Source organism: Anomalospiza imberbis, unplaced genomic scaffold (assembly GCF_031753505.1).
Source record: "Anomalospiza imberbis isolate Cuckoo-Finch-1a 21T00152 unplaced genomic scaffold, ASM3175350v1 scaffold_215, whole genome shotgun sequence".
NCBI classification, from domain to species: domain Eukaryota; kingdom Metazoa; phylum Chordata; class Aves; order Passeriformes; family Viduidae; genus Anomalospiza; species Anomalospiza imberbis.
In genome coordinates, this window is record NW_027099848.1 from 119,256 (window position 1) to 130,153 (window position 10,898).

Here is a 10,898-nt window from a genome sequence, read left to right on the forward strand (position 1 = left end):
GGGCTGGCTGCAGGCAGTGCCCCAGCCCTGCTGGGCTGGGAGAAGAGCTGCTCATCCAGAGAAATGTGCTTTTGAAGCTCTCCTTGGTTACCAGGATCACCCTCTTTGCCAGGAGTCCAGCCCAGCTCAGAAGCACAGACACAGCACAAGGACTTTAATGACCCTCTGGGGCTTTGTGCTCAGGCCCTGAACATCAGGCCCTGAGAGGGAGCTGCAGAAACCTCTCCAGAACTCCAAGACAGAATCCAACTCCAAAGTTTCTTTGACTTTTAATGGGTTCCACTGAGGGACACGACTGAGAAAGTGTCCCCAGGCCCCAGGCAGAGCAGAGAACTGGAGGCACTGATGACAGGTGGGGACAAAGAGAAGCCAAGTGTTGGTGCCCTGGGGCACAGCAGGGTCTGTGCCACCAAGGGCCGTGAGGAGACACCTTGTCCTGAGGCACTGGGGCCTCCTGGAACAGCCCCAGCCAGGCTGGGCACTGTCACCCCCTTTTCCTGCCCTCAGCATCCCCCCCTAGCCCACATCCCAGTGGCCTCAAGGATCTGCTGGAAGGAGTCCCTGGGGAGCCTTGCTCAGGAATGGCCCTGGGGGCTCCTTCATGCTCCCAGGGACTGCAGGTTTTTCAAAGGACTTTGGCTTTTGCTTTTGCCTTGGAGTCTCTATGAGCTGTGTGCAATCATGGCCTCCAATTATCTGCTGTAATTAGTCCCTGGAGAGGCTTTGTCAGGAACAACACTCAGTGGGGCTCATTAATACTTCAGTTCTTTTAAGGTACTTGGTGTTTCCCTTTTGATCCAGACTCTGTGAGAGGTTTGTGCAATCATGGCCCCAATTATCTGCTTTAACGTGTCCCTTGAGAGCTTTGTACTGACACTCAGTGGGGCTCATTGATGCTTTGAGATACTCAAGGAGTTTAAGGTACTTTGGATTTTCCTTTCCACACTGAGTTCCTGAGATTTTTTTTTACCATCCTGGCCTCCAGTTCTCTCCTCCAAGGAGTCCATGAGGAGCCTGTGTTTGGGATGGACCTCAGTGGCACCCATTAATGCTGTGAGACATTTTGGGTTTTTCCTCTGACTTTGACTAGTGGAAAGGTTTGTGCAATCTCCTCTCAGGCCTTGAGGTTCCAGGGCTCAGCTCCAAATGCACCACAGGGCTCATTAGGATCAAGCAACTTCTGACAAACCATGGCTCTGCCTTGATTTCCCTCTGCTCTAATGTAGTTCATTAAGAAGGTTTCCTTTTACAGTTATGGAGAAATATTTCAAAGAGCTTCTAAGAAATATGTATTCCTATTTTAAAGAGTGTCTTTTATTACTGTTCTCATTAGAGAAGAGGTGATTGCAGCATTCTGTGATTGATATTGATGTAGGGCCGCTCCTAAAGAGGTCTGGCCAGGTCAGAGAAGTTTAACTTGAGGTCTGACCCAGTGTGGACACCTTGCCCCACATTCCCTAACCCCATGTGAGAAACTATTTTCACTTTCACAAATGTAAATGGTTTATTACGACCTTATCAAAATACAACAGAAGAGTGAATAAAGAATAAATACAGTGCCAGAAGCAAAGCATTCAGTCACCCTGTGCTCATCTACAAAATGGATGCTCTGTCTTTTATACCTCTAGCCCCTCCCAAAGTCTTGTCAATCCACTTCTTCTTCACTGTCCAGTGGTGGAGATCACTTTCTTACAGCTTGACTGGAGGTCAGGCACTGCCATAGCAACAAGCCGACCCTCCCAAATGCCTTGACTACTGAGGGCATCCCGTGATAACAATGCAAGAGGGAGAGGAAAGATAACTATACACCTACACAACTTCTCTTAACATATACTTAATATTCACCCCTTAATTGTGAGAGTCAACAATAGGATTACCCATCTATAACAAACCCCCTTTTCTTTTTCTATAAGTCATTTTGCTTGAACAATTACATTAAAAAAATTCTCTCTCTCTTGAATGAGTCATACTAGCAGCTGTTGATGTGGGCAAGGACAGTGGGAACAGGAGAAAAATCTCAGGTTTTCCTTAGACACACTTATTTGGAATGGACAAAAGGGCCTTACAGAGGTCCAGTATGGCTCTGACTCCCATCTACCGTGCCTATGTGGTTGCGATCCATAGTCATTGTATCTTAGGGGTCCAGAGGCCAGCTCGGTCTCGCCCTCCAGTCCCTTTTGTATTCAAAGACAGTTGGGGAATTACAGATGTCCAGTATGGCCTTTTGTCCCTACCTTACCATGCCTACGGGGTTGCTACCCACAGCAGGGCTATGGGGTCTTCTTGGTAGTGAACAAAGGGGTCTTGCCCTGCTTCCTTTGTCTTATTTTCTTAAAGAAGCTGTCCCATCACCTTTTATGGACCCTTGTGTACTTCCCATCAACAGATGCTTATAATTCTCACCCATTAACACAGGAAGACAGTCCTCAAACTGGTTGGTGGAAGCTTGACTTTGGGCATCTTGGTGTCTTTCTGGTTGTCTTTCAGTCTCTGCTTAAGAGTCAATCTCGTTTCACCCAGTCTGGATGTTGTAGTTCACTCTTTGGGTTCTTCTACCGGGCCTTTAACTGTTGGCATGAGTCCATCTGTTGGCATGAGTCCATCCCCACTCTGCAGTTCACACGGCTGATTCGGTGATGAACAGTGCCTGAAAGGGACCTTCCCACTGAGGAGTTAGAGGTTGATCTCTCCATGGCTTGATCATTACTTGATCCAATCCCCAGAATTAACATTATGGATTCTGAAATCCAGGGTGTTAGTTTGAGGAATTGCCCCTTTATGTCTTAGCCCTTGTAAGGTTTCTCCTATAGACATAACATATTTCTTGGCATTGGCTTCCCCTTCCTCATAGATGGCAATGCTCTGGGGTGAGGTCAAAAAGGGTAACCAAATGTCATTTCATAGGGTGACTACCCCAGATCTGACCGGGGTTGGTTTCTAATTTTTAATAAGGACAAAGGGAGACATTTTATCTATGACGTGGGTTTCAGTCATCAGCTCAACTAGAGCTCTTTTAAGAGTTTGATTCATCCTCTCAGTGTGACCAGAACTCTGTGGATGCCATGGAGTATGTAATTCCCATTTACTCCCAGGGTTTGAACAACTTTTTGCAATATTTTAGAGGTGAAATGAGTTCCTTGGTCTGAATCAATCCTGTTCACCATCCCATATTGGGGAATGATTGATTCTAGAAGTGTTTTACTCACAACATTGGCATTGGCTTTAACCGTGGGTACCGCCTCTACCCAGTGAGTCAAGTTGCCTACTATCACTAGTAAAAACTTCCACCGTTGTACATGGGGAAGCTCGGTAAAGTCTACTTGGATGTTTTGATAGGGTCTTAAGGCTAGTTCTTGCCCTCCTCTGGGTGTTTTCCTCATGATTTTCTGACTCACTTGTTGGCATATCACACACCTTTCAGTTACTTGCTTAGCTATCCCAAAAAAATTCCAATGCAGCCCCAGTCCCTTAGAAATTGATCACTTAGCGCTTGTGTACCCCAATGTGTTGTTCCATGTATGCCTTCTAACATTTTCCTGGCAAGGAGTTTATTCAACATTTGTCTCCCATCTGCTAATCTCCACTTCCCTTTGTTAACATTCTTAGCTCCTATTCTAAGGAATTCTTTCTCTTCTGTCTCACTGAATACGGGAACTTCTTCTATTTCTCCCATAGGGGTTAATGCTATCATTAGTTTTTCTGACCCTGATTTGGCTGAATTCTTAGCGTCTAAATCTGCTAAATGGTTCCCTTGTTCTTCTTGAGTCACCCCTTTTTTATGTCCTTTAACATTTACTACTGCCAATTCTTCTGGTATTTGTAAGGTTTCTATCACTTCTAAAATAAGTTTTTAGTTCCTTTCCCCATTGAATTTAATAGCCCACACTCTTCCCAGATTTTCCCATAGGTATGCACTACTCCAAAAGCATATTTTGAGTCTGTATATATTGTTCCTCTTTTCTGTGCTAATATTTCCAGAGTTTGCTTTAGGGCATACAACTCACATGCTTGGGCTGACCAGTTGGAAGGTAACTTTCCTTTTTCTAGGGCCACTAACTCTTCATCTACCATAATGTATCCTGATACCCATTGTCCCCGGATTACCTGTGGAAATCCATCAATGTACAATCATTTCCCTCCTTGGAATGGTTGATGTGTTAGGTCCTCTCTTACTTTAGTTTGATAATTTATAACCTCTAGGCAATTATATATTAATTCCTCACCTGGATTTCCATCTAAAAACTGGGCAGGGTTCAGTTGGTTACTCACAATTAACTCTAATTATCCATTGTCTATTAGGATGGCTTCATATTTTAGCACTTGGGAATCAGTGAGCCATTTCTCAGCCTTTTAGCTGAGGATACTCCTTACTGAGTGAGTGGTATATATTTTCAATTTTCCCCCAGAGGTTAATTTTTTGCTTTCTTCTACGAGTAGGGTGCTCGCTGCCACCGCCTGAATGCAGGTTGGCCACCCCCAGCTGGCAGGGTCTTGCAGTTTTGATAAACTGGCCACTGGTTTCCTGGATCCTCCCCGGTCCTGTGCTAACACTCCATGTGCTGCCCCTTTTTCTATATCCACAAACAGATAGAAGGGTTTGTCTAAGGCAGGAAGACTCAGTGCTGCTGCACTGACTAATTTTTTCTTTAAAGCTTCAAAATTTGCTTGTCGTCTTCTTCCCACCTTATCTCTTCTTCTATTAACTTTTCAAACAAGAACCTGATGGCCTGCATGTATCCTTCAATCCATAGCCTACACTATCCCAACAGGCCTAAAAGCCCTCTGACTTCTCTCTTAGATTTTGGCCGTGGGAGTGAGGCAATCCCTGCAATCCTCTGAGGGTTCAGCCACTGGCTCCCTTGACAAATCACACGTCCTAGGCATTTTACTTCCCTCTCTACAAATCGGAGTTTCCCTTTTGATACTCAAAGTCCTTGGTTCCCCAGAAAACTTAACAATGCTATGGTGGATTCTCGAACTTTGTTTTCTTCCCGTCCTGAGAGAAGCAAATCATCTCCATACTGGATGATCTTTATCTCAGGTTTGATGGAGAATTGTTTGGTTTGGGGATTTGGAAAACCCTTGTGGTAACCTAGTCCACCGAAGCTGTTTTTTTCTCCCTGAATCGGGGTCCCCCCATTCAGAGGCAAACATATCCCTACTTTCTCCTGCCAGTGGACATGCCCAAAAGGCATCTTTTAGGTCTATCACACTAAACCACTGGTGTGCTGGGGGGATATTACTCAGTAGTGTATAGGGCTTAGGCACTACTGGGTACTGATTCACTGTTCTTTTGTTAACTTCTCTTAAATCTTGGACAAGCTTGTAAGTCCCATCAGACTTCTTTACTGGTAAAACAGGTGTATTATGGGGGACATACATGGTTCTAAGGCACCCTACTCAAGTAGGTCCTGGGTGGCCAGCTGCAGTCCTTGTCTCCCTTCCAGGGAGAGTGGGTATTGTCATACCTGAACTGGATGGTTCTCATCAACTGTTTTTATTACTACAGGTTTCATGTTCAATTTACCTTGAGTTTTTGGTTTTGCCCACACCATCTCATGAATTTTGTCCTCATTCTCTTCTGTTAATTGGAGAAGTTTAACCACCATTTTTCCTTCCTCTGGCAGTACTCCAATGTCTAACTGCACCTGTAAATCCCACCCTAATAGATTTCACCCTGCTTCTGGAACTAATAGAACATCCCCTGTTGAGGATTTTTTGCAGGACAATGGACACATTCAGCAGATGCACAGTCCAGCCTTCTGGTAACAAAGGAACCAGTTCTAGAAACGGGGTCAGTGAATCCTTGACGACAGGAAAAGAAGAAGTCAGAGGAATCCGCAAAGTTGTCAGCAAAATAAAAAAGAGAACTCAGGGTGGGCCAGACAACCAAAGCAAGACGCATGAAGAATCGGGTGATCCAACCAGCATTTAATTTTAGACGCATAAACAGCTAGGATTAACCAATCATGTATTAGCTAGAGACTCTTGCACAGCAGAACTGATTCTAAATACAGGCCTCTGTACAATAAAATTGGCTTCACTTGATCATATTGATCATGGCGAGATGTCCCATTTGTGATTCTCCGCACCACAATTCCTATCTCAGACCCCAGGTCTAATGATGCATGGCGATGCATAGCATCACTTAGACACTCTAGAAACTCAGATGGAGTCTCGGAAGGCCCCTGCTTAATAGAATACAGGACAGACCATTTTTTGGTGTTTGGGATAGCTCTCTCCACTCCCAGTGCTATCCAATCTTGATAATCTACTAATCTCTGTAACTCTGCCGATATATTTGGATCCCATTTAGGATCCCTTGGAGAGGGAAAAATTCTCTTACATCCAATCACTGGCTTTTATGGTGATCCTCTGCCAAAGCCCCTGCTGTTCTCAGGATCAGCTGCTTTTCTGTTTCAGTGAAAGTATCCAGTAATACCTGGGTGTCTCTCCAATCTGGGTTGTGTTGTTTGATAACATATTGTAAATGCTTCGCAATAAGTGTCAGGTTGCTGTGGTAATTTTTAGCAATCCTTTCCCACGCCTCTAGATCAGGGGTGGAGAATGGTACTTTAACCATCAGTCTCCCTCCTTCTGGTCCCACTGCCTCTCGCAGAGCGGCCTGTAACACTGCTTGTCTCCTGGTTCTGGACAAAACCGGACTGCCAGGAGGGGAGTGGGTTTGAGTAGATGTCCCTTCCAAGCCTGCATCCTCTTTTTTTGGAAAGTCCACCTCATCCTCATCCTCATCCTCATCCTCATCCTCATCCTCATCCTCATCCTCATCCTCATCCTCCCGTCTCCTAGGAGGCACTTTCAGCAAATCTATTGCATCTTGTTCTTGAGCTGCAGCACGGTAGACCTTATCTGATTTGGTACATGGCTGTCCTATGCTGCACGCTGAGCAACATTGCTTAATTTGCCCTCTATTTCCTTTGTTTTCCTTCTCAAGGGCTAACACCAGTGGGTCTGAGGGAGCGCTGAGCCCACAGTGCCTCTCCCATTCCAGATGATTTCGTAAGGTGAGAAACATATCAGCATAAGAGACCTCATCCTACTTCCTTCCTGTCTTAAAAACCGCATTAACTGCAACAAGGTATTACAATCTAAAGTTCCTGCCGGTGGCCACTTGGCTCAATCTTCCAGCCTGTATAATGGCCACCACCGCATGCAGTGTTGGATTAAATCTTGTTCTCCAATCCCCCCCTACTGGTGACTTCTTTCCAGTGGGTTAAGATACACCCCAAAGAGCTAGCTCGGGGTAACTTCTTTGCTCTGGTGAGTTCCCATTATCTCCTTCTCCTTCTCACTTCCACCCAAAACTCTCTTCACAAAGCCTCACAGTCCTTTCCCAATTCTCCTCCCACGTGCAACCCCAGGTTACAGGTACCAGATGTGATTTTCCACACACAAGCTTTAAAATCTGAGGTTCAAAATGGGCTCAATTAGGAAACATCCATCCACACTCAGAGCATATGCCCTGCCACCTGCTGAACAGCAATACCAGTGCCTCTCACAAACTCCGCACTGCAATAGTGCCCATGGAGGGTGCCAGTCTCTCGAGGTGCCCAAGGCTCCCAAGAATTGCCCACAAAGGCAGGCTATTCCACTTACTCCTTCGTGAATTTCTAAATTCTCCACAGTGGGTTGCTTCCAATCTAGAGAAACGATGTAAATTACCTTTATGTTACCATTAGCTGAGGTCCAATAAAGTCCCTCTAAATAAACCCATTCATCCCCTTCATCTATCCAGTGATTCACTGGATTTACAAACTCCCAGGGGTCAAACCCGAACCACTGAGGCAGTGGAATCCTCTCAGTTCATCTAGCCACAGTTAAAACATGCACAATCTACACAAACACATTCAAACATGCCACGTGTCCTCACCCACACTTTTTTGCTTGCTCTGCTTCTCCCCAGCTGCCTCCCCGTGGGACGCTATCTGCCCCCACAGCCTCCCAGCCGGCACCCTGGGCCTCACTTGGCCGCCTCACTAGTGGGCAGAGCCTCCCCGCCCCGCACCATGGGTACACTCACTCACTCGCCCCCTCCTTCGTATAACTGAGCCCACAAAGGCACTCACTCACACAATCACAAAAACCCACCTACATTAACCACAATGTCCAGACACCACAAGCGCACAATAGCAGTAAGTAGAATCACAGCATTAAGGTCCAGATTCACTTGACCCACCCCCAGGATCACTAGTGCTCACAGAATTGAACAGTAAATATCCCTTCCTCCTGCCGCTCTATTGGCAAATGGACCCTTCCCCCTCCCTCCGGCCATGCTTGGTTGGCGGCTGCTTGCAAGCCCCAAACCTTTACTCACACAGGGACTGAGCTGTGCACCAGATGTCTCTGAGCAGCTTACCAGCAGCCCTTTTGGTCAAGGCCCCTTTTAAGCTTGATACACACTGTTTATCTCTGCACAGAGTGCCCGGAACACGGTCAGGCAGTGCCGGGATCCCGGGTGTGGTTCTGGTCCCCACAACTGAGCAATGGCAGCCCCAGGCTCAGAGCCAGTCAGAAAGCCAACCAAGTGAGACCAGAGGGAGGGCACCCTTCCAGTTTCTCTTGGGCATGGCCGCAAAACAACCCCTGCTACTTCTTCCTCCACCAGTGTTTGGGCTGTGCTGGTGGCAGAGCCAGCCAGGCTGTGCTCTGCCTTCCAAAGCCTGTTGGGAGCGGGCATGAAAAGCTCTGCATGCACAGCGGAGAGTCCTGGAAGGTGCTGGCAACAGCTTCCTGCGGGAACAGGGCTCTGGGCTCTGGCTGGAATAGCCTGGTTTTGGTGCCATGACCGCAGGCAGGAGTTGAGGCAGGTGAAGAGGCAGCGGGCAGCTTGTGTTTGTAGAGGGCCTGGGGCTGCCCTTCTGAACCTCCACCTGGAAACACACTTGGGAGAATATGAGCTACAGCTGGAGTGCCTGTCCTGAAAGGACCTGAAGTCATTAAGCCTTTCCAGCTTTTCTTAAGAGTGTGTTGGTGTTGCCCAAGAAAGCTTCATTTGGGGAAATGCCTTTGGAGGAAAAGGGCTTGCTTCTCAAGGAAAGTGCTTCCCAGGGAGCTCCCAGTGAGGTAGGTGCAAGGGTCCCCCTTTGGCTCTCTGTGGCAGAGTGGCAAGGGAAGGGAGAAGGCTGTGAAGAGCGGGTTTGGCATCTGCCGTGACCTGCAGAGACCAACCCAAGCACCTGCAGCAGGGTGTTCCCCCTTTGGACAGAGGCATGAGCAGGAGCATCCCTGTCCAGCCGTGAGCCCCAGAGCTCTGAGAGCTGTGAATTAAAAGGCCTTTACACACACACTTTTCACCTCTTCCCTGTCTGCTGTGTTTCAACTCTTGGCAATGTGCATTTGCCTCTTGCTTAGTGGAAGCTGCTGTGGCCCAGAGCCAGCACAGAGCTGGGCTGTGTGGGCCAGGCAGCGTGGAGAGTCTTGGCTGATCTTGGTGTGTCCCTGGCCTCAGAAAAGGCTGGGAAGGTTTGCCTCCCAAGGCGTCCTGCTCATTGGCTCTCCCTGTACATCCTGGAGAGAACAAGGTAGGCATTTCTGGCAGCTGGGCATCAGCAGGCCTGAGAGTGGGGGCATGTTGTGGAGTCAGCCCAGCTGAGATACCCTGAGAGGAGCCCAGTGCTCCTTGCTCCCCTCTGCTGACACGTGAGAGTTTGTCTGGTTTTGGGATGGCCCTGGCTGTGTGAGGGGTGCTGCGTGGACACGAGACAGCTGGTCCTGTCCCGCTGGGTCCCAGCAGTGCCTCACAGCAGTCCTGCATCCACGTCAGGATGCTGGCCAAGAGAGGTCCTGGAAGCTGAGGCAGCTGATTTTAAGCTTGTGCAGGTGCCTACAGGCCAAGGCCAATGGTGTTCCCTCAGGATACAGCAGTCCTGAGGGGTCTCCCTCGTTCAAACAAATCGGCAGCCAAATGTATGGTCTACCAAAAGCCCTTTTATTGACCTGGCGGGAGGGCAGGGGTCTGCACCCACTAAAATGTTTCTCTGCCACATATAAATTTCAGTGGGTTGATGTAGGAATGTATCAAACATACCGTCCTTCTTTACACGGCTGTGGTGATTTGATAGGCAGGGGGTTAGAAATACATGGTGTCAGATTCCCAAACTTGAAGCTGATTTCCAGGCGCTGGCCAGGAGCGGTCTCGATGCCCCAAAGCAGCACAAAGTCTTCCTCACAGCTTCCCTGCACAGGGCTGATTCCACACTTGCCCTTAGTTCTTCTGGTAGACTATGTCTAAAGCTTTTTGTCAGGTCACTCTCATGTCAAGTTAGGCCACCAGGTTTTTCTTATGCTAACTGGTGCTAAGTACTTAGGTATGTCTGTGCTAATTACTTGTTTACTCATGTGAATTGCTTGTGCTTACTTATGTCAAACAAAGGCCTTGTTCCATCCCCAAAGGTGCCTGAGGCCACCCGCTCCTTGTGGCACCAGTTGCTTTCCTGTGGAATGTTCTCCCTCCCCAAGGGTAAAGAGGGAGCTGGAGAAAGAGCTTGCCCGGCTGCTCTCCATCCTTTCCCAGCACTCCTGGTGAAGTGGAGAAGTCCGAGCTGAGCGCAAAGGTGCAAATGGAACAGCCGTGCACGGGAAGGCTCGGTGGGAAGGATGATCCAGGATCCATAGGCCTGGCAGCCTGAGCGTGCTCCAGGGGAAGGCCTTGGAGCAGATCCTCCTGAGTGCCATCCCACGGCACCTGCAGGGAACCAGGGCGTCTGCTGGAGGGTGGGAAAGCTCTGCGGAGGGATGGGGACAGCTGGGGCTCCTGGCGGGGTGTTGAGGGCTTCTGTGTGGGAGTCTGGGGGGGTTGGTGTTGGGGGGGGTGTTGGAAAAGGAGTTGTCTGGAAGGTGAGAGGTCTAGGCTGGAATTTGAGTCAGTTTGAAGGCAG